We start from the raw sequence: 20053 nt of genomic DNA, 5'->3' as shown, positions 1-20053 counted from the left end.
TAAGTCATCACTAGCAATGTGCTGAATTAAATCTCTTCAATTAATCTATTAACTGATTAACTGAGCATCTATTATACGATGGCACATAAAGAAATATAAACCCAGTTTTTTCTACATTTGGATAAATGATTAACTAAAAATCGTTTGAAGAAGAGAAATATTAAAAGGGTACAGATGTCAGAGACTTCTATGGTGGTCCAGTGGCTCAGACTCTGCGCTCCCTATTCAGGGGGCCTGGGTTTGATCCCTGGTCAAGCAACTAGATCCCACATGTCACAACTGAGTTCACATGCCACAATTAAAGGTCCCACAGGCTGCAAGGAAGATCGAAGATCCCACATGCCACAACTGAGACTCAGCACAGCTAAATAAATAAATAATTTTTGAAAAGGGCATAGATACCAGTGCAAATAATAATGAATGTTAACGCAGTGTCAGCTAGAGCTTTGTATGATTACCATGTTCTAGGCACTAGGAAACCACCTCACATATTATTTCACTAAGCCTTTGCAATAAGCCTATGAGATGGGTGATATTATTATTCTATATTAAAATGAGTATATTGAGGTTTAGGAAAGTTCCACAAAGTCACAACGGCTAGTTATGGTGCAGCTGTAACTCAAGCCCACGTTTGACTGCAGAGTCTGGTCGTGCAAGCACTATTTCGTAGCTCCCCATACAGCATTCTGTGGATACTGCCATGTAGTAGCCTTTCATTCAAAGAAGGAACAGTGAGAGGCGACCCAGTCTGACATCAACCTTAAAGACAAGAATTGCACTTCTTTTTTTTGGTTACAATAAATAGCTTGCTTCTGGGAGCAACACCTGTACAATCTGGACTTTAAAACGCTGTTGAAATCATCATAGAGCAACCAGGGCAGCCAAGTATCTTGAAGGGCCAAGATACTAAAAGGAAAGGAATAGATTAATGTGAATTCCACATTCACCACTTTCCCTCTCAGAACATTTGAAGACATGTGTCACAGAGCACAGAGAGCAAAGGCTTGCAAGTGGGGAAAAAATAAGATTGGAATTTAGGGTTGTTAAGGTAGACAGGATGTAAAAAACCAAAACCCCAGGGGGAAATGGACTTCTGATTTTGAGAAGTAAGCATGCATAAAAAAGAAAAATAAGATATACTTCCCAATCTGTTTTATGAGAGTTGCATAGCCTTAATAACAGACTTGAGCAAATATATTAGAAAAAAAGCATCGTTTTCCATCATTTTGATTAACTCAGATGTGAAAGTCCTAAACAAAATACTAGCAACTAGAATCTAGTGATACATAAAAAGGATAAAACATCTCATTTGGTTTGGGATTATTTCAGGAAGGCAAGGTTGGTTTAAGATTTGAAAATTAAATATTAGTCCACTGAATAAACGGAAAACTAGGGTAGATAATATGATTATCTCAGTAAGTGCATGAGATTGTTGTTTAGTCACTAAGTCATGTCCGACTCCTTGCGACCCCATGGACTGTAGCCCTCCAGGCTCCTCTGTGCATGGGATTTCCCGGGCAAGAATACTGGAGTGGGTTGCCACTTCCTTCTCCAGGGGATCTTCCCAACTCAGGGATGGAACCCACATCTCCAGCATTGCAGGTGGATTCTTTACCACTGAGCCACGTGGGAAGCCCTAAGTGCATGAGATATGCAATGTAATTCAAATTCACCCATGATAGAAATGCTTATTAGCAAAATAGAGGAGAACTGCCTTAGTCTGACAAAGGAAAGGTTATCTATAAAAACCCTATAGCAGGGATTTCCCTGGTGGTCCAGTGGTTAATAATCTGCTTTGCAATACAGGGGATACAGGTTCAATCTCTGGTTGGGGAACTAAGATCTCACATGCTGAGGCGCAACTAAGACCATGTACCACAAATACTGAAGCCCAACTGCTGAAACCCAGGCCCCACAACTAGAGAATCTGCACTGCAATGAGACATCCGAGTGATGCAGTGAAGATCCCACGTGCTGCAACTAAGACTTGAGGCAGCTAAATAAATAAATAACTTAAAAAAATGTATAGCAAATCTCGTGTTGATGAAATATTGAAAGCTTTGCCTCTGAAATCAGAATTAAGACATGGATCTCTGCTACCAACATTTTTATTTAATATTTTACTGAAGGTGTTATCCAGCGCATTAAAGCAAAGAAAATAATGGAAAAATAAATTGGAAAGGAAGAAATAAAACATTATTTGCAGATGACATGCTATATGTATATGATATATATAGATAAAAAATAACATATTAGACTTAAAAAGTTAATTTAGCAAGGTTGCTGGATATAATCTAAGGATGGCAAGATAAAATTTTATCTCTGTACACTAGGAACAATTAGAATATGAATATTTAAAAACATCCACTTACAATAAGCACCAAAAATAATGCCTAGAAATAGATCTAAAGAAAAATCTACAAGATTTTACTTATAAAATCATATAACATTACTGAAATAAATTTTAAAAGACACAAGTAAATGGAGTGGTGGATAACATTTGTGATTACATTAAATATTGTAATGCTGTCAAACTGTCTCCAATTTATCCATAAATTTAATGAAATCTCAGTCAAAATCCAAGCAGATATTTCTGTGCAAATTAACAAGCTAGTTATAAAATTTATGACTACGAAGAGCATCAAGAAGAGTACAAAAAGAACTTTAAATAGAGTAAAACTGAAGGATTTTTAATACCCTATTTCAAGACTTCCTATAATGCTACAGCAATCAAGACAGAGGGGTGTTACTATAACAGTAGACAGATATACCAGAAGAACAAAATAGATAGCCCAGGAATAGGCTTACGTATTTGTGGTCTCCTGATTTATGACAGAATTTTGCGGCTGGAGTTTAAAATGTCTTTTCAATAAATGGTACATATAGAAACTGGATATCTAAATGGGAAAAATACATTTCAGGTTGATCACAAATCTAAATGTATTAAGGTAAAGCAACAAAGCTCCCAGAATAAAACAGGAAACTATCTTAAATGTCCATAAGACACCACTGATACAGTTGCATGGGCACATCACAGAAAAAGAAATTAGCTGCATCCAGGACTTTTCCAAATCGGTAATTAAGGAAAACACTATCAACCTAGTGTTCAACAACAAAAAACTTGGGCAGGCATTTCACAGATGAGAATATACCCATGGTCAGTAGGAACACAGAAAGGTGACAACAGGAGAGTACGCATTTAAGCCGAATGATATGCCGTTGCACGCGCTCCAGAAGAGGTGAAATTAAAGAGCCTAGCACCAGCCAGTGTTGGAGAACATACAGAAGACATCAACTGTCAGTCACTATGTTTGGAAGTGTAAACTAAAGAACAAATACCTTGAAAACTGTTTGGCAGTATCTACTACAGAAGAATATATCCATGCATGATGACCCAGAAATCCCACTACTAGATATATATACAACCGAGGCACATGGGAAAATATTTTTAGAAGCATTTTTCATAAAGCTCCAAAATGGTAATAAATCCAAAGAGTAGCAATGAATGAATAAATTGAGGTTTGTTCACACAGTGAAATATTATATAGCATTGAAGAGTAATAAATTCTGAATTATGAAGAACAATGTAACAGTATGGATAAATCTGCAGACACTTTTGTGAGTGAAAGAGCCACACACAGAAAAACTTCTATTATTTATACGTTTATGAGAAGGTTAAATTGACCTATGATGATAGAAGTCCAGAAAACGGCTACCTTTGTGAACGGTAACTGGGAGAGGCAGGAGGATGCCTTCTGCCAGGCTGGAAATAGCTTTTATCTAGATCAGATGGCAGTTCTGGGGTGCATATTCATAAAAGATCTTAAATCTCTTCACTTAAAGTTAATGCACTTTTCTGAATGCTTTTATACTGAAATTTTAAAAAGAGTTAAAAGAGAAACTTAGTTTATTTATTTAGAAACATATGCTGAGGGTCTGCTCTGTGTCAGGACTTATGCAAGAACTTACAACCCTAGTAAGCATATAAAGATAAATTCAGAAACTTACTGGTGTTGATATAGACAAATATTAAATATTATGGTAGATTGCAGGGGGCCACAGGAAGTTCCCATGTAGGGACAGGGTGTGTGTTTTGGCAGAAGGCAAAGTGGGTGAACTCAATGTTGGGGCAACTTGAACTTTTTGCCTTTGAAGGACAGCATGTTCAGTCTTTTCAGAGCAGACTCAGACAAATCCAGACATCAACTGGCCAGGTCTTTGCAAAAATTTAATGTCATGAAAAAGTGAGATGGAGCAGCTTTTCTTAGAAATATTAGAAAAATTAATGTGTGAATTTTAATTTTGCCTCTAACTAAAAAATCACTTTTTTCAAAACAACTGGGGATATTTGAATATGGATTAGGTATTGGATGATGGATGGTACTAGACACTTTCTATGAAAATACTTCAGGTGTGATAAATCATACTGTTGTAATGTACAAGAATGCCTTAGTGTAAGGAGTGGTGTGTGGCATCTATAGACAGGCTGAGGACATGCGGGGGGTGGGGGGGCAACATAGCATTCTGCTCCATTTCAAATCTCCCTTTTCTTGGGTATTCATCAGTGATATACACTGTGAGTGGTTATACCCTCTGACAATTTCAGTAGATAATTTTTTTTCCATTCTAAATATTGGTATCAAAAATATGGTTAAAAGCAAAATAATAGCTTTCCATTAGAGCTTATTAAATGTTTTACTCAGTTTAGCAGTTATCAAAAACCTGTATTTGTTTAATAACTTTTAGAACATTTATATTAATGACACTTATCCACATCGTATAACCTAAGATTTTTTATCATTTTTATTTGACAATATTCTCCATGTAATTTAATGTATCAAATAATCCCAGTTACTTTAATATTTCTTCTGAGATGCCTCAGGGGCCTTCTGGAATACTCAAAGTTAGCCACAGAAGAAACTTACAATCTGTTATCAAAAGCAGTTCAATATTCCAGGAAAACTTTGTTCTTTTCACAGAGAAAGAAAACCAAATCCCAGTCTTGAACCAGCTTACTATTAATAACAAAATTAACTTATTTAATTAAATTCTTAATCTTAATCAATCCTGACAATGTAAAAAATTCTTTTCCCAAAGTTTATTTTTCACACATCTTTTATCATTTTCTGGATTCATATTAATTTGTCCCTTATTTTCCCCATGCATTAGCAATCAGCTTTAGAACAAAATTATTCTACTTTTTTCCTCAATAAAAATATCTCCAGTCTTTATACCTTCTCTTGCCAGCATATCCTACATACCCTACTTACTTTACACACTGAAATGTTTCCCTTATCATTTTAGCATCTTTAATTACGTACTACTATTTTTAACCTTTAAGAAACCTTAACAAAACCAAGAAGAAAGTCATTGGACATTATACCAGCATATTCTGATTGGCAAACTTAAGAACATATTCCATAACCTCAAAAAAAACATTTTTCTCATAGCACAATTTAATATAGTACAAGGTATATATTTAATGAACCCAAAGATTTTTTGAAGTTCTACTAATTAACCCAAAGCTGAAGTCTCAGGCAAAGTGAACTGTATTTGTATTTTAAGGACATGATAAGAGTTCGATTCAAGCTTTCTCTTTGGCATATTTTTGTTCTCTCAGAGTCAGAATCCTGAAAACAGTATTTTATCAAACTAGTTTTCTCTGACTGCACATGCAAAAAGAACCGATTTTCGAATTTCAAAAAAGGAGTTTCATCGTAACCAATTTTCACCAGAGTCTACAGAATATTGCTGCCATACATTGTTAGTCTATCCTTTTCTTGAGCCATAATTTCATAGCTAAAAATTTTCGAATGCATTGAACCTGAATTTCCCATTTGACAAAAGACAACAAAGATACCAATCACACAAATGAAATATACATTCACACATCATAAGACAGAACTATCACAAATCCTGGGGAAGGATGACCAATACAGAGCCCCAAACAAACATTTTCCCAATACAAACGGTCCTTGATGTCAGACATACATCAGAACCAACTGGCAAAAAAGCCCACATGATACTCAGTGATCACAAATGGTTCCCAATGGTATACGGACATCAGAACCTATTGGCAAAAGGCCCAAACAGCATTTTTTGCTCACAAATGTTTCCCCACACCTAACACGTGAGAACCAATTGGCAAGAATGCCCAATAGCACTTCCTGTTCACAAATGGTCTCAACCTCAGACACACATCAGGACAATTAGCAAAATACCCAAATAGTACATCAAGCTCAAAAGAGTATTTTCCCAGGTGCTTACCGGTGGACTTAGTCCTGGAGTTCGTCAGGTCTTCCCGATGCCTGTTTCCATTCCACCAAGGAAAGCGTTAAGTTGGCAGCCAATGCCGAGCAGGGGAGAAACAGGGAGGATCCCTGAAACAAATGGTTTCGGCAGCTGCTAGGAACGCCCCACCCCTCAAGTCCCCGCCTGAGGGCCAGCTAGTCGGGAGCAGCAGGCTCCTTGCAACCATCCCGGCCCAGCATCATGGCCGCTGCTCTACCGCGGAAAACCCCAGGGAGGCAGGTATCGCGAGAGTGCGGCCTCACCTTGGGCCTTGAAAAACTGGTACTGAAATGGGCGGTCTGGCTGCCCACCTCTCTGAAGCCAATAAAATGGCAAGGTTGATGGAAAGGAAAGTTTGCTTTATTTCAGAGGCCAGCAACGTGGGTATGACGGGGGTTGTGGAGAGAGTGGACTGCTATCCAAAAGCCGACTCCCCGGGCTGACAATCAAGGATGGTGGGGGCTTCCTGCAGAAACAGCACGTCAGCTCGGACAGTCATCTTGAAATTACTCACGTAGTGGTCTGATCAGTGTCAACTTGATTGTTATCAGTACAGTTAGTCTTTGGTTCCAGGATTGGTTTATTCCCATTTCTTTGGGGCCAGTTCTCAGATTTGTGGCAGCTCATGCCATGGCTATAGTCTGGTCTCCTCACCTCACTCAGTCGTGTCAGACTCTTGGCAACCCTATGGACTGTAGCCTGTCAGGCTCCTCTGTCCCTAAGATTCTCCAGGCAAGAATACTGGAGTAGGGTGCATTTCCTCCTCCAAAGGATATTCCTGACCCCTAGATCAAACCCACCTCTCCTGTGTCTCCTGCACTGGCAGGCAGATTCTTTACCGCTGACAGTCTCGTCATCACTTGGTTAACTCCTTTCACCTGGTGGGCTTTCAGTATCTGTAAGACAGCTCACAGGATACCGATCAGAATATTATCTATAGCCCTTGAGGAGAAACTAAAGGTCCTTGACTTTACTTAAGGGCTAAACTATTATTATTTAGTCTTGTTTGACTGTTCAGGTTTGTTTCTGCATTTTCTCACTTCTCTGATTAAACTTATTGTTTGGCTACAGTTTTCCACAGACAAAAGACCACTGGAGAACATGGGTGTGTGTGTGTGTGTGTGTGTGTGTGTGTGTGTGTGTGTGTGTGTGTGTGTGTGTGAGTGAGATAGGGTCCAGTTCCATTTCAAACTGTCACAAAAATTACTTTTAAATGTTTCAGGAAAAAAGATGCACTAACACACATATATGGATAAAACAAGGTTGTCAAAATTATTGATGCTAAATAGTATGGGCATAGGTTATCAATGAATGTTTTTTGTATAATGTTGGAAAAATAAAAAGCAAACTCAAGACAACAGATTGTTGGGTTTAAATCCAACTCTGTCACATACTGGGCTTCCCTGGTGGCTCAGATGGTATAGAATCTGCCTGCAGTGCAGGACATCTGGGCTTGATCCCTAGGTCAGGAAGATCCCCTGGAGAAGGAAATGGCTACCCAGTCCAGAATTCTTGCCTGAAGAATTCCATGCACAGAGGAGCCTGCCAGGCTACAGTTAATGGGGTTGCAAAGAGTCAGACATGACTGAGAGACTAACACACACTGTTATTTACTAGCTGTGTGACATTGGCCAAGTTACTTAATTTCTCTGTACCTCAGTGTGTTAAACTGAATAATAAAAATAGTACCCACCTCTCTGGGATTGTGTGTATGTGTGTGTGTGGTGCGTGTGTGTAATACATCTTAATGCCCCAACTCAGCAGTCTTCTTGGAGCCCATTTTTTACCAGTAGCTCTGGCTCTTAATTCTTGCTTCCAATCTGGAATTTTATTCTTATCCCAAAGCATTTACTTCACATTTAGCTCTATTAAAAGTCATCCCAAACTTCTTTGTTCTGGTATCCTCTTTTCTAAGTCCTTTCTGTGATCCATCTCCTTCCATTTGTTTTCTTAGAGCCCTGATGAATGTCCAGACACTGGAAATCTTGGACCCTTCCTTCTTAGCTGTCTTCTAGTCATTTAGAAAGATGCTAGAATAGGCAGGTACTAACGCTTATCCCTGGGGGCTGCCCTGATGGCTCAGTGGTAAAGAAGTAATACAGGAGGTGCAAAAGAGGCAGATCTGATTCCTGGGTAGGGAAGATCCCATGGAGAAGGAAATGAATATCCACTCCAGTATTCTTGCCTGGGAAATCCCATGGACAGAGGAGCCTGTTAGGCTACAGTCCATGGGATCATGAATCAGAAATGACTTAGTGACTAAACCAGAACCGCATAGTCATTCCTAAGGGACTTTATACATGCACCATCTCAGGGCACAAAAGTGTGTTAGGAGTAACAGCAAACTAATAAAACGAGGCTCAGTGGGGGTCTAAGGTGGTTCCACAGCCTCAGCTGTCTACTCCTGGTATAACTAAAGGAGCTCCATTTTTTCAAGCAGAGAAGTGGATTTGAAGAAGCAAGGGTAAGGCTCTTGAGGGGAGGTGTAAAGAGGAGAAGGGAATGGCCCTGCGTGCTGAGTGGCAGGGTGTGAGTCTCTCCTCCTTTAGTCCACTCAGCAGCTGTCTCTCACCTCCTAAAGTTTGGGAAACAGGTTGAAGAAATAATGGAAGATTAAAAAGAAGGAGCTGGAATTCCCCATCTGCTCACTCTCTCGCCTTCCGGGAGGGGAAAGGGGCTGCATTCTGTAGCACAGTGGCTGGCAGGGACATGGATCCCTGGTCACCACCTCCATAAAAGTCCCCACGTTGTACTGAGAACATTTCATCTCAAACAGTTGTGTGCAGGCATCCAGAGTCCCTTGGCCTTTCCAGCTCAATTTTTCCCTTGTTGATAAAATGATCTCCAGAGTGGGCAAAGAGAATTCATCTGCTGGAGGAATCTGAGGGCCACTGAAGTAGAGGAGATTCACCAAACCACCATATGGATGGAGGTGTAGGATTTGTTGGCCAAGCATGGAGGGTTGTAAGAACTAGGGAGGCAGGAAATGAAAGAGAAGGAAAGATGGCGATGGGGTACATATTTTCCCATCATCTCATCTTGAGTGTGCATACATTTAGGGAACTGCCCAATGTAATAGACACCCCCAGATATGCTATCTAGGACAATCCTAAGAGTGAGACATTGCAAGAAGGTGCTTGGCATTCTTTAGATTGCCTTGCACACCAAGGCAGTGAACCAGTGACCAGAGAGAAGTGACAGAACAAACTCTCCCAGGCCTCTGGCAATTCATATCTTCAATGTATTCCTATTCTTAAAAAAAAAAAAAAACTTTGTAAGATTTATCTTTTTGCTCAAAATTCTCAACTATGCTTGAGAACCCCTTTTAAGATGCTCCCCCAAAATTAACTATTTCACATGGACAAAACCTGTCTTCTCAGTTTTGAGCTTATGCTTAGGATCCAATCAAGATATATCCAAGCCTATTAACAATCTAAGCCAATGAATAGGGAAAATACAGATTTAATTTAATTTTTATGGATCATCCCCAAACGATGGTGAAAGATTAATGTCTTATCTTTTTGTGAACGGGTTTATTTTGTATGCATATCGACAAGCTCCATATGCAGTCAGGTTTGTGTAAGATCTTTGTTAGATTTGTCATCAGATCATTATTGGATTTTAGCAAAAATGCCCAATAGATGGGATACAATGGGCTGGTGTTTACAGTGGGCTTTTGACCCAGTAGTTTTAGACTCTGTACCCACAAATGGGTTTTTTCCCCTTGTCGATAAGTAATAATGATTACTTGGGGCGTAATCGCTTTGTGTCTTGTTCTCTGTCCCTGAAAACTTGTGTCCAATCTGGCATTTGGAGATAAGTATTGGCTTTGTCACTGATATTCTTGGTCATTAAAAGAAGGGCCTCAAATGTGCCCTTCACATAGTTTGGTGAATGCTTTGTGAGTAACAAACGAATGGAACATTGTAAACTCTGAAGAAAAACACTGTGTGTTCTACCCATTATTCACTGCTATACAATGACTTCTCCATAAGAACTCAAGGATGTACTGCAGCCAGGCTATCACAGGGTGTAATTTATGACCTTTCTGCTCTGAGGTCATATTATCATTTACTGTTCTGAAAACTCAACTGCCTTCAAAACATCCTTTCTTAGCTAAAAAAAGACCATTTGTAAAAGGGATAGAGACTGGCAAGTGGGCATCATTTGAAGTGGGACAGATTGGGTTTGAGACCTCACAAAGGCTTAGGTTGCCCCTTTCAGGAGTCAACTACAGTCCTTATTACTTCTTATAAAGTCAAGGAGATACACAAATAAAATATCCCTTGATATCAGTTTCATTTTAATTTTTAGAAAAGGAGTTGCAGGAGTGCTACAATTTTGTACAATTATTATTTTTTTTTAATTAATTTTTTTTGCTGCACTGGGTCTTTCTTGCTTTGTACAGGTTTTCCCTAGCTGTGGTGATCAGGGGCTACACTCTAGTTGCAATGTGCGTACTTCTCATTGTGGTGGTTTGTCTTGTTGCAGAGAACAGGCTCTAGATGCAAGAGCTTGAGTAGCTGTGGCACATGGGCTTAGCTGCCCCACAGAATGTGAGATCTTCCCGGACCAAGGATCAAACTTGTGTCGCCTGCACTGGCAGGTAGATTCTTAACCACTGGACCACCAGGGAAGTTCATGTCCAATTATTAATCTGGCATTTGGAAAGAAGTATTGGCTTTGTCACTGATATTCTTGGTCATTAAAAGATGTCCCCTGGAGCTGATGCAGGTTACAGCGTCCCTTTTTCAGGTAGCTAAAAATGGGGTCTTCAGACCCAGGGAAAATGATCCCCTTGTCCTTTTCAATTGCCCAGTAGCTTTCAGAGATAGAGGTTAAATGTGGCCAGAGCCTAAAACATTTCTTTTGAATAACTTGTGCAGTGGTAAATCTTTGTCCTTTAAGTCTGGCTTTTTTGGGAAACAGCCTGAAGTCATTTAGAACAAATCTGGTATGAAATAAGGAGGCCAGTCATACCAGTGGTGAGCACTTTATTCTGTTCAGAAATAAGGCAAATAAATCAAGTAATGGGAGCACTTCTCCTCTCCTGGTGGACTGAGCAATGAGTCCCATGAATGTTCAGGGCAGGTTAGGCAAGCAGGCATCTACCCAGCAGGTGCATTATTAACTGCATCCTCAGATTGAAGCTCCCTGAATAGAGAGATGGCTGACCTCACTGGAAAGAACATCCATTCAAGAGTCAGAGCAACCTGCTTTAAATCTCCACAGTCAATTGTGTGGTTCCGGAGAAATCAGTCAAACTGTCTGAATTTTAGTCTCTCCATCTATAAAATGGGGCGTGTTTACACCTATCCCCAAAGGTTTTCTGAGTGTTAAGCTGCAGGGGAATTAGCTACTTGGTTTTGCACTGGCTCTGTTCTGTTGGAAAAACTCTCCTAGCCATATTCTTGTCTGCATTCCCTGGCCCTGACCTTGAGAGTTTCCTCCTGCTGTCCCCTTCTTCACCGCATTCACATCTGAAGCAGTTTCCGCAGAGTAAGACACCTTTACAGCTTATTCTATATGTGAGAATTTGGAGGATCTGGGGCTTGCTTAAAAATCCGCAGGGTCTGCAAACCAGTTTCATAATTTCTTTGGCAATACAACTCCATTAGCGTCTAGTGAGTTCCATATGCCAGAAGCCCTCCCCAAGTTCTCTCCTAGACGTTACGTTAAGCCTGCCTTATTGTTATACCCATCACCCTTCTATAACTGAAGGGTCCAGCTGCTTGACACTGAAAATCCAATAAAGAGGCCAGGTGGATGAAAAGGAAATTTCTCTTTATTTTGGATGCTGGCAACCCAGGGGAAGGACAGATGCCTGTCCAAAGGCCAACTCTTTGACCCTCTATCCTGACAATCAATGGGCTAGAGCTTTTATAGGGGGAGGGAGGGGGCTACATGCAGAAACAGCACAGTCAGGTGACAGTCATCTGGCAATTGGTCATGAGGTGGTCTGACCAGCATCATCTTGATTGTTTTAAGTACAGTTAATCTTCAGTTCCAGGGTCAGTTTGTTCTCATTTCCTTGAGGCCAATTCTTGGAGTTGTTGCAACTTAGGTCAAGGTTACAGTCTGGTCATCACATAGTTAACTTCTTCCACCTGGTGGGGTTTCAGTACCTCTAAGACAGCTCACAGGACATGGCTCGGAATATTATCTATAGCCCTTGAGAAGGACCTAAAGGTTCTTGATTATGCTTAATGACCGCTTTATTATTATTTGGTCTTCTCTGTTTGCCTTTGTTTCTGAATTTTCTCACTTCTCTAGTTAATCTTCCTTGACTAAAGTCCTTCTACAGACAACAGTCAGGCAGAGGACACAGTGGAAAGGACCATAGGGTCTGGCTCTGTTTCACTTGCACAGTTTGATAGCTCCACACACTAAAGCCTTTTAAAACACTAAGTTGAGTTGAAGGGCAACATCTTCAATTGATCCTTAGTCAGTGAGAGCTACTTTTATTTGACTTACTGTTTAACTAAAAGATCTCAATTCAATAGGTCTTTGAAAAATGTTTTGAACAATAGTCCCCTCTCTCTAGCTATTTAGGGCATAAATAGGATGGCCATGTAGTTTATTTTTCAAACTGAAACACTTTTGCCCGTGTAAACAAGGATTATCTCAAGGATTGGTTCAAGGAAACCAGGTATATATTCGTTGCCTTTTCCAACAAAGCGAAAATCTTAATCCCTGGACGACTTCTTTTCTTCCATCTTGCTTGATCTCTGGCAAATCTCTGCTGGAGCTCAATTTTCCTTGAAACACCTTTTGAGGAACAGCCAGCACAAAGGAATCCTCTACGTCCTTATACTCCCTTCCTGTTGAGTTAGTAGTTTGGTAGGTGTATAGTCTCACTTCCAAGTTTTAGAAGGTAATGTGTATGCATGCATGCTTAGTGACTAAGTCATCTCCAACTCTTTGTAATCCCATGGAGTACAGCCAGTCAGTCTCCTCTGTCCATGGGACTCTCCAGGCAAGAATACTAGAGTGGGTTGCCATGCCCTCCTCCAGGGGATCTTCTCAACCCAGGAATCTAATTGCATCTCCTGCATTGCAGGTGGATTCTTTACCACTGAGCCACTGGAGAAGCTCTTAGAAGGTAACAGTTTTTATTAAATATTTTCCCTAAGCATAAACAAGTTAACTTTGCAACTTGCAAATCCATTTGCTGTATCAGTCAGCATTTAGTTCAAGAAATGAAAATCACCTCAGGTGTTTTAAACAGAAAGAAATTGAATTTTTTTTTTAAAATGAGTGCTAATGAAATTATTGGAAAAATTGGAAGGGCAGGCACTAAAGAGATGCTGCTGCACAACTCTGAAATCCTGCCATGGCAGTTGTGATCTGAGGTTCTCTGCTGCTGCCAGTGTCAGCATCCTGAGTCCGTGAGCCTGGTGATCCAACAGTGGAATGTGGAGTCGGGTTATTGCAAAACCCCATATCTGCTGGAGCTCAACTGTCAGCTACACAGAGATTAATGTCTCCCTTCTTCCTTCTCCTTTCCAAATCTTCTGCAAGAACATCTCAGGGGCAAAACCTCAATAGCATCTGTAACTCCCAAGGCAAGGGATTCTGGGAAATAAAGTCAGGGTCCTTTGTGTCAATTCGGGTCCTTTAAGGAACAAACACCAAGATGGAACTGGAAGTTATTAGATGAGCAAGATATTTACTTGGGGGGATTGTCTCTGATGAAAAAAAGGGGGAGAAAGCACAACTAGACAAGGAGAGTCTTTAGATTTCAGCTACAGATCAGATACCTGTACGAGAAGAGAGGGGAGGAAGGACTGGGTTGAACGAGCTTCAGACTGCAGGTCTAAGAAAGTGACAGACAGGACAATGGGGCATCCCCAGCGATCGTTGCCCATTAAATGAATCTCATGTTGATGGCAGGAATGGCCTGGCACTAGGACCTGCCAGCCATATGGAGGAAGAGAGGTCTTGGCACACATGTAATGGATGTAATTGGAGGGAATGTGGAGTTATCCACCAGGGACACTCCCAGTGGCAAGTTCTCTCGGGAGTGAGGGGCACACGTCCACAGCCACCTACCATGGTGGAAGGGATTGGAAACAAGTGCTGAATCCTTCAGTCCTGAGAACAGCATCCTTATTGAGTTCCTCCAATCTTCCCATCCTCACCTGTTCCTCTGAAATAGCTTCTATTGGTGAAAACAAGAAATAACCTTTTGTTCTTGTTTTTGTCTTAGAATTTCTGGGGGCTGGGGAATCCATCAAGAAAATTATGGGAAAACAAACTAAAACTATTTTAATGAAAAAGTACTTTAATCTGATTAAAGAAGGCACAAAAGGTCAGCTTAGATTAATACACTGGGTAGCCTTTCTAGTCTCTGTAAAATTCTTGGAATACCAACGCAGGTTTAACTGCCTTGTTTTCTAAGTTTTGCTCTAATGCCGTATCCTTTATAAAAGAGTAATTTTAATCTATGTCAGAGTGCAATAATTATAAAAATATCTACCACTAGTATTTGCAATGTACCAAGCAATTTACTAAGTACTTTGCATGCATTCACTGACTCAGTTGGCATAATGGCCATCATCTTCACTTCACGAGGAGCCTGAGAAACATTATGCAGTTCATCAAGGTCAGCTGGGAGGGGAGTGGAATGAGACACGGACCCAGGTTTGGTGCCAGGTCACACTTGTGCCTACTCACACTCACTGAGCCCTTTCCATGTGCTCTGCACTAGTCTACATGGACAGGCCCATCAGCCCCACCACCCCGTGAAGTAGGTTCTACATTCAGGTCTACACTGGCCGGTCTAAGACTCCTTGAAGTCAGACCATTTCCAGAATTCGGAAGTTTTCAAATTTTCAGAAGGAAGTTCAGCTCATGTACTAATGAAATATTTCCAGCAAGGTGTAGGGCAACACTTCATAATCAATGTTACTATTTCTACCAAGTACGGTAGAGACTGGGCTTCCCAGGTGGTGCTAGTGGTAAAGAACCTACCTGCCAATGCAGGAGACATAAGAGACATAGGTTCGATCCCTGGGTCAGGAAGATTCCCTGGAGGAGGGAATGGCAACCCACTCCAGTATTCTTGCCTAGAGAATTCCACAGACAATTCCACACTGAACTCTATCTGCCTAGGAACTACAGTGGGCAGGAATTTCTTACTCAGCTTGGTATCCCTCCCCCATAAACACCCCGTCCTGGCCCCTGGGGCTTCCCAGATGGTGCAGGTAGTAAAGAATCCACCTGTCAATGCAGGAGATTTGCAAGAAACACAGATTCAATCCCTGAATCAGGAAGATCCTCTGGAGAAGGGAATGGCAACCCACTCCAATATTCTTGCCTGGAGAATTCCATGGGCAGAGGAGCCTGGCAGTCTACAGCCCATGTTGTCACAAAGAGTTGGACACAGCTGGGCGACTAACACAGTATTATTACATCAGCTCAGATCATCAGGCTTTAGATCCCAGAGGTTGGGGACTCCTCTTCTAATCCTAAATTAGAAGGTTCCCACTAATCATACAACGGGATTATTGGTCCTGAAGGATCTGTACAGTGAAGACCAGTCTCAGCTAGAAGGGTTAATAGATTGCACCACTCAGCTGGGTTTCCACTTGGCCACTCAGAGGCCACCAGCATCCTACCTTGTCCAGATTTCAGTCTTAGGGGCGCCAACTGGGAGAATTGATTGCTGCTTGCCTTGGGCTTAGCTGCCACTGACCCAAGCTCAAAGGTCTTGGGAACGTTTCCTTAGTTATAGTCAAACGGTTGGTGTGTGTCCGTGTGTGTGTGTGTCTACATTCAGTAATGTCCAGCTCTGCGACCCCATGGGCTGTAGCCCACCAGGCTCCTCTGTCCGTGGGATTCTCCAGGCAAGAAAACTGGAGTGGGTTGCCATTTCCTCCTCCAGGGGATCTCCCCGACCCAGGGATCAAACCCATGTCTCCTGCGTCTCCTGCATAGGTAGGTGGATTCTTCACCCGCTGTGCCACCTGGGAAGCCCACAAGTGGTTGGTAACTTCAGTTTATTGCTGTAAGTGTCTTCAGTTTCTTGGATGTCATGACTCTGAGCTCTGCTAGATGAGTAAAGGAGTGTTTTGTTATAATATAAAACAAAATGCTTTACTATCCCCTAGGATGTGGAGGCCATCAAGGCCCTGGGCTTGCATACACCTAGGTTCAAGCCTCAGCCTTCACTTTCACCTTAACCTTTGGGCTTTTAATGGGCAAGGTGGAAAGAAAAACAATTGTGCCTGCTTCAAATTAAAGTCCTTGTGAGGATTAAATAAAAATCACATAGCAGAGTACCTGGTCCTTAGTAAGCACTCCATTGATGTTAAATAGGAATAACAATATTATTATTACCATTAATTAAAGCCTGTTACAGTAGGGGCACACTTTAAATTTTTAGGTGACTGAGTAGATTCACATATTCTTGGTAATCAAGACGGAGCTCCGGGAAGTGATTAGTGACTGTTGTTAATTACCTCTCTCCAGTAAAAAAGGACCTTGGAGAACTCTGCACTTAAACAGCTGAATGCAATACAATGAGCTCTATTATGCAAAGGCTCTCATTGGGGGCCCACTGCTTCCCACTCAGAGAAAACAGACGTTACAGAGCAAAAAGATCACCGTGTTCCCCTCCTTTTTAATTAGAAAGCACTAAGAAGATGAAAATGCATAGTAAGTCTCTGCAGTAGTTAAGCCTAATTCGAGTAATGTGTGCCTGGGGGCTCCCTCCAACACGGCTCCTCCTCGCAGAGATGTGCTCTTGAGAAGGAGCAGGTAGGAGAGGGCGAGGCTGGGGTTGGCATCTCTGCTCAGCCACCGCCTAGCCGAGGGACATTTCCAGGGCATTGTAACTTTAAGGAGCCTCACGCTCCTCATCGGTAAAAATGAAACCTACATCTGACTATAGTTAGGAGAGTAAAAGTGGGGAGGTAGTGTGATAAATGATGCTACTGACCACCACTTGCTGAAAATATAACACATCCCAGCTCACAGTAGGCACCCTATGGACATTAGCTCTTGGTATGAATATCATCTGGGGAAAAACCACACATCCAGCTTGGATTCTTTCATTTGTGAGACCATGGCTTGGAAGAGTTTGAGAGGGGTGTCAGGCAGATGACACCATCTTTGTTTTCATTAATTAAATTTAATCAAAGATTAAATCTTGACTTGCCTGGTGGTCCAGTGGTTAAGAATCCACCTTCCAACGCAGGGGATGTGGGTTCAATCCCTGGCCAGGGAACTAAGACCCATGTGCTGCAGGGCAACTAAGCCTGCACACTGCAACTAGAGAGCCCACGCACCACAGCTAGAGAAAGGCCTCACCCTGCAGAGAAGACTCAGCACAGCCAGTAATAATGCTAAAGTAAAATCTTCAAAACAAATAGGCTGTGTGAAATCAGGAGTAAGAATGTATGGAGATGGGGCAGGAAAGGGGGGGATGGAAAATTCTCAAGATTCTTTCTTGCAGCTTCCAGCTCGAGAAAGTTGAAGAGACACATGTACCCCAATGTTCATTGCAGCACTGTTCACAATAGCCAGGACATGGAAGCAACCTACAGCAGACGAATGGATAAGGAAGTTGTGGTACATATACATAATGGAATATTACCCAGCCATTTAAAATAATACATTTGAATAAGTTCTAATGAGGTGGATGAAACTGGAGCCTATTATACAGAGTGAAGTAAGCCAGAAAGAAAAACACCAATACAGTATACTAATGCATATATATGGAATTTAGAAAGATGGTAACTATGACCCTATATGCGAAACAGCGAAAGAGACACAGATGTGTAGAACAGTCTTATGGACTCCGTGGGAGAAGGTGAAGGTGGGGTGTTCTGAGAGAATAGCATTGAAACCTGTATATTATCACATGTGAGACAGATCGCCAGTCCAGGTTCAATGCATGAGACAGGGTGCTCAGGCTGGTGCACTGAGATAACCCTGAGGGATGGTATGGAGAGAGAGGGGGGAGGGGGGTTCAGGATGGGGAACACATGTACACCCATGGCTGATTCATGTCAATGTATGGCAAAAACCACTACAATATTGTAAAGTAATTAGTCTCCAATTAAAATAAATAAATAAATAAATAAAAGAAAGTTCTTAGCAGCAAGGGTTAAGTGGCTTTGACAAGAAGTCAGCTCAGCACAGTGGTGAAGGGGCTGTAAACTCAGACTGGGTGGGTTGAATGCCTGCCTCTGCCATTACTAACTATGTGACCTTAGAAACTGTGTGACCTTAGAAAGTTAAATTCAATGCCTCCATATACTCATCTGTAAAATGGTAGGTGGCACTTTGACCAGTGCCTACCATGTGGCAAACATTAGCTGTTCCAGACCTGAACTGATTTGCAAAATCAGCAACTAATTTGTTTCTGGAATTCATTCAAGTTTACAGCTTGATTTCTTATTATTCAGGTATTAAGTCTGGCGAAAGCTTTATCCCTTTCATTCTGATGAAACCCAAGTATTTAGTCCTAGAGCTCCCTGAAACACAACCAATATGCACAAACATTTCAGGAAAGACATTTGATGTAATGGAGAGCCCAGTACAAAGGCTTTCATTCTATAAATACCAAGAATTGAAGCAGTGCTTCACATTACAATCATGATTGTTGATATTTACTATGTTTGAGACTCAGAGATGTCCTCGCGGAATGGATTGGCTTTTCTCTTTGTGTTCTCCTCCTTTGCTTTATGACAGCTGCATTTCTCCTGCCTGTTTTTTAAAAATAGTTATTTACTGGCTGTGTTGGGGCTTAGTTGCAGCCGTCCTGTGTAAAGGCCGACGGATCCTTTTTGATTTATTTGTGTTGATTTTTGGCTGCACTGAGTCTCGTTGCTGTGCCGCGTTTTCTCTAGTTGTGGCTAGCAGGGGCTCCTACAGGTGCGGCGCACACGCTTCTTCCTGTGGCAGCTTCTCTTGTTGAGGAACGCGGGCTTTAAGTCCTCGGGCTTCAGGAGTTGTGGCATGTGCTTAGTTGGTCCTCAGCATGTGGAATCTTCCTGGACCAGGGACTGAACCCGTGTACCCCGCGTTGGCAGGTGGATTCTTAACCACAGGCCCACCAGGGGAAGTCCAGGATCCATTTATAATGGTAGGAGGCTGGTATCCCTGGAGTTCTGGGGTGTCTGTGTTTATATACCTTGCAGGATGCTCCCACAAATCACTGACTGGTATTTGAGATGTGTTGCTGTGGTGATGGGGTGAATTAGAATGATGGCTTGACTTTATTGGTCCCCAGAGAGGTGGTTTTCACATCGTGCTTGCCCTACATAGCTTCAGGGTTCCATGGATAGAGAGGGAACACTTTGTAGATACAGCACTATATCGCAGCTAGCTCTCATTGGCTGGTGGGAGCTAATTAAATTTTCAGAAATTCTGCGACCCAGTTGTCAAGTAGAGACAATAAAAATGCAAGTTAAATGCAAAAACAACTAAATGTGTGCATGCGTGCTAAGTTGCTTCAGTCGTGTCCCACTCTTTGCAATCCTATGGATTGTAGCCCACCAGGTTCCTCTGTCCATAGGATTTTCCAGTCAAGAATACTGGGGTGGGTTGCCATTTTCTTCTTCTGCTGATATTCCTGATCCAGGGATCAAACTCATGTCTCCTGTGGCTTCTGTATTGCTGGTGGATTCTCTACTCCTGAGCCATCAGGGAAGCCCAAACAACTAAATAAGTTACATTAAAAAGAATGAATATACTCAAAACTCATAATTTTTAATTATGTTACTATGTATTTCTATTATTTACACTAGATATT

At 41.5% G+C, this 20053-nt stretch overlaps 1 long non-coding RNA gene across 2 annotated transcripts in view; it reads right to left on the bottom strand.

Moving 5' to 3' along the window:
• LOC145530373 (uncharacterized) overlaps nt 1-6506 on the bottom strand; it is a 60242-nt gene extending 53736 nt beyond the window's left edge. For both annotated transcript variants that reach the window (XR_014071713.1, XR_014071714.1), the window contains exon 1: nt 6268-6506. This is a non-coding gene — a long non-coding RNA (uncharacterized LOC145530373). The remainder of the gene's footprint in view (nt 1-6267) is intronic.
• Nucleotides 6507-20053: the final 13547 nt, after the last annotated feature.

The sequence above is a fragment of the Giraffa tippelskirchi genome, chromosome 12, assembly GCF_054371585.1.
Source record: "Giraffa tippelskirchi isolate mGirTip1 chromosome 12, T2T-mGirTip1v1.2.pri, whole genome shotgun sequence".
In the NCBI taxonomy this organism is placed as follows: domain Eukaryota; kingdom Metazoa; phylum Chordata; class Mammalia; order Artiodactyla; family Giraffidae; genus Giraffa; species Giraffa tippelskirchi.
Note: the sequence above shows the minus strand (reverse complement) of the source record. Positions and strands in the feature narration are given on the sequence as shown.